General features: G+C 42.2%; 1 long non-coding RNA gene and 1 pseudogene across 1 annotated transcript; one reads left to right on the top strand and one right to left on the bottom strand.

Moving 5' to 3' along the window:
• Nucleotides 1-386: 386 nt before the first annotated feature.
• Nucleotides 387-5,782, bottom strand: LOC106952971 (uncharacterized). The gene is made up of 3 exons (XR_001426088.1): nucleotides 5,691-5,782; nucleotides 5,460-5,596; nucleotides 387-413 (listed from the first exon to the last, which is right to left on the bottom strand). It is a non-coding gene; the product is annotated as an uncharacterized LOC106952971 (long non-coding RNA).
• On the top strand, nucleotides 5,699-7,344 carry LOC106952970 (XK-related protein 7 pseudogene; annotated as a pseudogene).
• The last annotated feature ends 721 nt before the right edge of the window (nucleotides 7,345-8,065 follow it).

The following is an 8,065-nucleotide window of genomic DNA, read 5'->3' on the forward strand; positions in this document are numbered from 1 at the left end:
GTGCATTGCCTCTGCAAAATTTGATTTTCATAAAGAATAGCCCAAAGAGAGGCAAAGTATTTATGGTCTATAGTTCAAATAACTTAGTACAATTTAAATAAGACGAAACTAACTTTAAAATAACTTTTCAGCAAGTCCAGGATTCCTGAATGTTGATGAAAAAGTTTTGTTCCTTTGGCAGATAATTTCACTTAAAACAAAACATTTTTCTATGTTATAAGTAAAATAATCTGCCAATATAACTATAACTTTTTCATTAATATTAAGGAATTATTGACTGAAAAAAGCTCCTGTATCTTACTGAAAAGTTAATTTAAAGTTAGTTTTGTCGTATTTCAAATTTATTAAGATATTTGTTCTAGAAAATAGACAAAAATACCTGGTGAGACCTGAAGCCAGAGGCAACCTCCATTCTGTAACATCATACGAAATACAGGTAGAAGCTTAAAATAGTTATGTTTGATAACAAACTCATTAACTGTTCTGTTCATGTTGTCTGAGTCTAAAACAAAACTTATTCTCCCTTTTTTAACTGTAAAAAGAAGAAAATAAAGAGAGTAATGCATAAAGCTGCAGACCTGTTGTAAGTGTGGCGTCTGAAAACAAAAGAACTTCATATTAGCTCAGGGGTCTTCAAACTGCGTCTTAGGGGCCGTTAGTGGCCCTTGGAAAGACTGTTTATGGGCCCCGACAACAACTCAAGATTTATACAAAGATGGTCCTCCAGCTGACAAATTAAAATCTTCATAAGAAGAAAAACTCTGCATACAAACCAAAGCATTTTTATTCACATTTTAGTTTGATTTCATTGGAAATCAAATCATAAATATTCAAGGATTTTTACTCAAATTCAGACCTGGGCATTCATTGGCTAAATACGGCAAGCAGTTTTGAAAAAGATTGACTCATATTCAGATCTTGTTCCTCAAACACAAGATTTGTTGTTTTTTCATGGATGAAAATAGTAAAAAAAAATCAACCTGAAAAATGTAGGAAACGTTTTTGGATAAACATAATTTAGAAATCCCATTTCCTTACCAATCATACATCTTTGTCCTTTTTATTAAAATATGTCTAGGGAAACCAAAGACATATCAAATTTACTCATTTACTTACCGATTTTTGTGTCTTTCCATTTCAACAAAACAGTTTAGGTCCAAAATGTAAAAAGTTTGGACACTTCTGGACCATCTCTTTGAGAAACAGCAAAGTTTTTATTGTTTTCAGATAAATTCGTGGCAGTACGGATTTTTACTTTTCCCACTGGTGTTCAGGCCTGCGTTTCTAACTGTTTGTCTTTTTGACCGGTGCTGGTTTCTGGTTTTCTGCTGCAGCTCGCCGTTCGGCGTTTTGCTGCTCGGTTTCTCTTTTGTTCGGCGCAGACGGCCGCCCACCCTGAGCCTGCTTCTGTCAGAGTTTACAGATTTGATCATAGCATGTTCCGCACCCCGAGGAGACAAACGTTCATAATTTTCGCAGCACATATCTAAAAATTGATTTCTGCACAAATGTTATTTTAGCTCCAGCCGTACATTTTCTGCAGAAAAACGTGGTTCGTTGTGCTTCTAGACAAATGATAGAATCTGTTGGAGGAAAGGATCGCTTGGCCAGGATTCTTCCTCCAGAACTGAAATGAGTTTTTCTTGAAAATAGAGACAGAATAGTGGCTGCTAGAAGGATAAATTGTGTTATTCGTTAAAGTCTTGCTTGTTTTAAAACATATCAACATGATCAGCTTCAGCGATAAAAAAGGCAAACCTGTTTACGCTGTTTGTCATACTCCTCTCCTTTTTCTCCTTTTCCTTTAAAAATAACACAGTTTGAAATGTGAGATCATTACGTTGTAATAAACCAGTAGATGATTTTCCTCAAAAGCTTTAAAACCTCCCTGAAGCTCAGATTATGTGTGTATATTCATCAAAGTCCATCCCGGCAGAACGCCGCTGATCTGAGACCTGTAATTATCTCCCCATGCTCCCCAACTCATAATGACCCTCATTCATCAGGAGATGCTCTTCTCTGGACTGATGCGCAGACTGGGGGGGAGTTTCAGGTGAATCAGGGAGAAAACGGCAACTTCCCGAGGAAACATCAACCCTGATTCAGGAAAAAACGCAGCAACTTTTCAGTGAAACATGTTTTATCACAACCAGGAAAAAGGTGAAAATTTCCTTCTCTGCTTTCCCTCAAGTGATGCTCTGATCATGGGTGATTGTGTATGGGTGTAAGAATACATGAATAAATTCATTATCTGATTAAAGAGACACAAATGCATCTATAAGGCGAAGGATAAGTAAAACACCTTTTACCTTCTTTCAGTAACTACAGAATAAACTGAGGTTATTTATGTTTTACAAGAAAAGGAAAAAAATATCCTGTCAGTTTTGCTTCACTAAAATGAGAAAATACTGGAAGGATGTTGACTAAATCTGGACTGTAAACATTGTGATTCAGCACCGCGATCAATCACCATGACAGTGATTAGGATGTGTGTAAACTGTTTCTCTGTGATGTGAAGCAGGGAGGAAGCCATGATGGTTGTTTCAGAGAGAGCAGCAGCATCCTGGCTGGAAGGCTGTCGGCTTAATTCCAGCTTCTCCGTGTCAAAGTGTTGGTGGGAAAGACGCTGAACCCCGTGTTGTTCACAATCTACATATCAGGCAGAATTATCCAGTAAATGAGCTTTGATTGGTTAGAAAGATGTTTTTTAATTCTATCTTTATTTAACTGGACAAAAAACAAGCTAAGAAGAAATGTCTTATTGCAACTGTAGCCTGGCAAAAGGCAAAATGACACAAACATGAAAACGATGAACGAATTTCAGCATTCAGAAGAACAGAATAGTGAAGATGTCCAGTTTGTGGATTTTTCTGTATTTCATTCCAGTAAAGTGAATAGACAACAAGCCGGACGCAGAATAAGTTTTAGAAAATGTTAACAGAAGCAGGTTTGCAGATTTTAGTATTAATGATAAACTAAATAATATGAAGTTTATGGAGCAAATCTTTGGATGCTGATCTGTAAATGACATCATCATAATAATCAAACATGTGAAGTGCGGTCAGTGTTTTCACTGCAGATGAAATGAAAGGAGCGCTTTCTATACAGGAACTCGATTTGATCTCAGTCAAATTATCAATATTTTCTTCTGAAAGGAAAAAAGGAAAATATTTTGTCTACCTGACATTAAGGATGCAGATTCCTGGCGATACATTCAGAATTTTATGGTGCGTCTCTTTTTTTTTTTTACCAAACCAAATGACTTTGTTCTTAGAAATGATTTCTTAGCATGCAGACTGGAAATGGAAATGGATTCTAATAAAACTCATCAGACGTAGTGAGTCTATAACAGGACAGTGGAGGAGAGGACTGTGTCATCAGCATAAAGGTGAATATATGAATCTACAGCAGGATTTGCTGTGTCACAAGTGGAGAAAAGAGTAGGACCAAGTATTGACCCCTGTGGGACTAAAAACTAGAAATATTCTAAAGAAAAATGTCCTCCATTTTCATCTGGCTTGATTACAATCAAAGGTCATTCAAATGATGTTAATTATTAAAAGAGAAAATTCTTCAGATTTGTTTTGTCTAAAATAAGTTTAAAAGTAAAAGCTATGAAATATTGTTTGTACAGATCTGAAACCTCAGCTCCTAGATGTAAATGAAGCTCTGCAGCGTCCGGCTTACTGAGGGCAGTGAAGCACAGAGCGGTAAGTCACCAAAGGTTTTTACTGCCTGTTCTGCCCAGAGTTTATGGGATCTTATCAATTAGCATGCTCACTGCTGTAAACAGGCCGGTCGCTTTGTGTGCTGTCAGCTTCATGCATCACTGCCTTGTTAAAATCAGACGAATGCACTTTAAAGAGCCAGATGATAAAAAAGGAAGCAGCAGAGTTACTGTCTGGTCTGGCACCAGTTCAGTCTGGTCCCTGGATGTGAAAAGACATTTAATGTGCCAAAGCAGCTACACACTTGTGCATCTGCAACTTGAGGACACTTTTTCAGATTTTATCTGCATGCGGCTCCCTGGAAGCTGCACAACCTTTTAAAGCATTTCTGTTAAACTGGCCCTTTAAAATCTTCTTCAGCCATAAAAATTAGACAGAGTAACTCACTGAGCCATATAGGATTATGTTTATTCATCAAAGAAATATCTCATTCAGTTTGGCTGTAAGGCTGGAATTAATGCATAATGAACTCTCAAAATAAATTACATAATCTTGAGCTAAAGATCCCTGCAAAAGTTTTCATTAAATTTATATTTTTTCTCATTAGTCACAAACTTTACAGAGCCTAAAGTAGCTCATCATCAAGTGGAAGCAAAACTTTATGTGTTTTCAATATTTTTTTTGTAGATATATTTCTCAGCAAGTCCAACTTAGATGAAGAATATGTTTATTAAACAAACATTTTGAGCTCTGGACTTTGACTAGGCCATTCTAACTCACAAATATGCTTTTATCTAAACCATTATATTGTTATATTGCTTGTTTGAGGTAAAACTTCAGCATTTCCATCCAGTTTCCTGTCACCTCAGTCCAGCTGGACAAAGGCATCCCGCAGCATGATGCTGCCACCACCATGTGTCTCAGGGGGATGAAGTTCGTCTTTTCCACCACATCCTTTTATATTAAACAGAAAAAGTTCAGTTATGGACTCATCTGAATAAAACGCCTTGAACAGCAAACTGAACTGAGCTGCAGGGAAAAGACGGTGTTTGGTGAGACCGAAGGTTTGGCAAACAGAATGGTTGCCATGGGAGATATTATGTGTTGCCATGGGAGTCATCTTATAGCACAATCAAGTAACTGTTACCTTCAGTAGTTACAGAAAGACTTTGCATATCAAACATGACTTAAAAGAAGTCTGATGTCTCTTTAAGAAAGTACCGCTCTTTCAGGAAGTCATCGCAACCCTTTAACAGCTTTTTCACCAGCGTTGCACAGCATAATGATGTGCAGTTCCACCAGGTGTTTGCTAATTGCTGCTGGCTAGTCTGAAGGAGCTGAGTTGGGTGAGGGCTGCTCTGTGAGGCAGAAGTTTGGAGACTGCAGCTCTGAGGAGGATCTTCGGGGAAAAGGTGGCGCTTGATGAGACAGAGTGGTTGCCATGGAGATTAAAATATGCATGAAAGAATCAAAACACTTTATATGTTTTTGATGTGGAAATAACACTATAACATAACGTAAGGCTTAAAAAAACCCTCAATTTTACATAATATTTCCACTTTAATGCTCTGTGTGCCTCCTCTTAAACAGAGATATTCGGTTTTCTATCTGTGCGAGTGAAACCATACAGAACAGTTTGTTATGTGAGAGGAACACAAGGCTGTGCTCTCTGAGGCTGCTTCTGTTTGTGCATACAGCGAGAGAAGGAGCCTGACAGACAGAACAAACAGTGTTAGCCTTTAACCTCCCAGCAGACAGCGGGTTCACCGGTGAGCTCATGTGATTTCTTACCTCTGTCTGCCTGGGAAGCAGAACGCCGCATGCGGTCTCTGCCTCTGGATGGAAAACCCAACAACTTCTCAGTGTCTCTGCGATCTCTGGCTTCCCCTGACAGGAGGCGGGTTCACGCCTTCTCGGATTGACAGGAGCTGGGTGTAATATTTAGAAGTTTAACAGCGGTGTCGTCATGTGCGCTGCAGCAGCACGCTGCAGAGAGAGCAGCCAAAACCTGGCAAACATTACCTGATGGATGAACTAACACCTTCCTGCGGGTCGGGCTTGGTCCTTTCTGCGCGCTGGATGTCCTGAAAACATCTCGCTGGTGACACGGTGTTAACAGCTCTTAGTTATGGTACCTCACAATTAATTGGCTGATGATGAGGCTAGTTATGATGTAATCTTTCTCACTCCCTCTTCCTTGCACACAGCTACAGCCCCCTCCCTTTCTTTCCTGTTTCCCCACCTCTTTCCCTGTCTTTCTCTCCTATCCTAACCAACATGGCCGCTAAGTCGGATGGAGCAGCGGTGTCTGTGGAAGATGACAACACGCCCAGGAGCCTGTCGGAGCCGGGGAACCCCGTGGCCCGGTCCCGCTGCACCGCCGCCGGTGGGAAGCCCTACACCCTGCTGGACTGCTGCTGGGTGCTCTGCGCCCTGCTCGTCTTTTTCTCCGACGGAGCGACCGACCTGTGGCTGGCCGCAGACTACTACCTGAGAGGCGACTACTGGTGGTTCGGCTTGACTCTGGTCTTTGTCGTGGTGCCCTCCGCTGTCGTGCAGGTGCTGAGTTTCAGGTGGTTCGTGTATGACTACTCGGATCTTAGCGGCGGTGAAGGTTCGGGCAGCGGCGGGAGCTGTGCGGCGGCGGCGGCTGCAGGCGCGGCAGGCGCCGATGCCACAGCGGGCGATAGCACGTTAAGCACCAAGGACAGCGACCAGCACGGTGGGAACGCGCCAGCGGTGAACGCCGCGAATGTTACCCCGGTGTATGCGTCCTCTGGCCCGCCTGCTGCGGCGGTGAGAGTCGGCTCCCCCCGGAGATGCTGCACCATCTGCATGTGGGTCTTTCAAACCGTGCTTCACGTGCTGCAGCTGGGGCAAGTCTGGAGGTAAGACCGCTCCGGACCGGAGGTGTGCGGAACAAGAGGGGTGTGCTCGCATCTGTGTCCACGCGTACTCTACGCGTGCGCGTGTGTGCATGCGTGTGGCTTTGTACTGGATAACCGTGCGGGATGCAGACACAAGCATCGCATCCCGCACGGCTTTCTGCTCATTAAGCAGCCTAGAAATGCGTGCGTGTGCGGGTTCTCCATGTTGGTCTACCAGTGCATGCTTCTCGGTCGGTTCATCAGCGTGTGCGCGCCCGCGCCCCGGCATGTTACCGAGCTGATCTGGCGACAGAAATGTGCAGAACCCGACCAGACCGTAGAGACATTAGATACCTCCCCCTCTGAGCCCATTTGTCTCCCGGACCGAACCTTCAGGTCCGGCTGCCGTTCCTGCTGTGGCTGAGCCTGAATAGACGGAGGCATACAGCTGCTGGAGCTCCACTGGGAGCTCCTCTCTCCCCACTGCTCCCATATGTCATGATACAGATATGTTGACAGGAGCTCTGTGGTTTAACCTGCTCCTCCTCCTCCCTGCTCCTTTCAGTGAATTATTTCTAATAATGCTGAATGTTGCTTATTTCCCTCGAGAAAGCGGCGTTTTGGGTGGGAACTGGATCCGAACTGGAAATGAAATGAGAATATGGATGAACCCAGAGCTCCGGGGCGTTTTTTGAAAATTCCACCACTAATTGTTGCTATTTTTAAAACGTGATGAAACATCAGAAATGCTTCAGGTTCAAACTAAGTGAAGCCTTCATGTCTAAAGTGTTGCCTTTAAATCTGCTCAGTTGAGCAGGTATTTACTCTTTTAAGAGTTTTACTTCGTCATGTTTTGCTGTCATTTTTGCAGAGTTGCTCAGTTTTCTGGTTTCCTGTTTGTTCTCCACTCACCTCTCCAGGTCCTCCTGCTGTTCGGGTTTCATTGCCATCCTTCAGATCTCCTTGTTGCTCATGTTGATCCTTTTGTTCTGACTGCAGATTAATAAATAGTCAAGTTTTGCTCTGGACTCACTGGCCAGATTTCCAGTCCATTTTATTCTAAATTTATGAGTTTTTTTGGTTTGAAACCCAAGGATTCCAACCTTACATGTTTTTTTTTTTTTGATCAGTTTGAGAGATTTAGTTTTCAGATATTATTTTTCCAAGGTCACAAAACTGAACTTTCTTCACAGGGAAGGAAGTTCAGGTTTGTAACCTTGGAAAAGGGCTGTTTCATTGTCAATGTCAAGTCAAAAGCTGATATAAATTTTAATGTGTTATGGAAAATGGACCATCCAGCCAGACCTTATCTTGGTTTGGGGTTTCTAACCAATTTCCTTACAGAAAGCTAGAAACATTTCATCCACCTGCAGAAACAGCAGTCTCGGGCCGGCGTCCTGCAACTTTTAGATGTGTATCTACATCAGTGCACCTGGATATATTAATAGGATAATTACCAGAGCTTAATGCATGCTGAGGAGGTAATTTAGCCATTTGATTCAGGTCTGCTGGACCAGAGATGCATCCAAA

This window comes from Poecilia latipinna, unplaced genomic scaffold (genome assembly GCF_001443285.1).
Source record: "Poecilia latipinna isolate Pla-1442-1.1 unplaced genomic scaffold, P_latipinna-1.0 Scaffold551, whole genome shotgun sequence".
NCBI classification, from domain to species: Eukaryota; Metazoa; Chordata; class Actinopteri; order Cyprinodontiformes; family Poeciliidae; genus Poecilia; species Poecilia latipinna.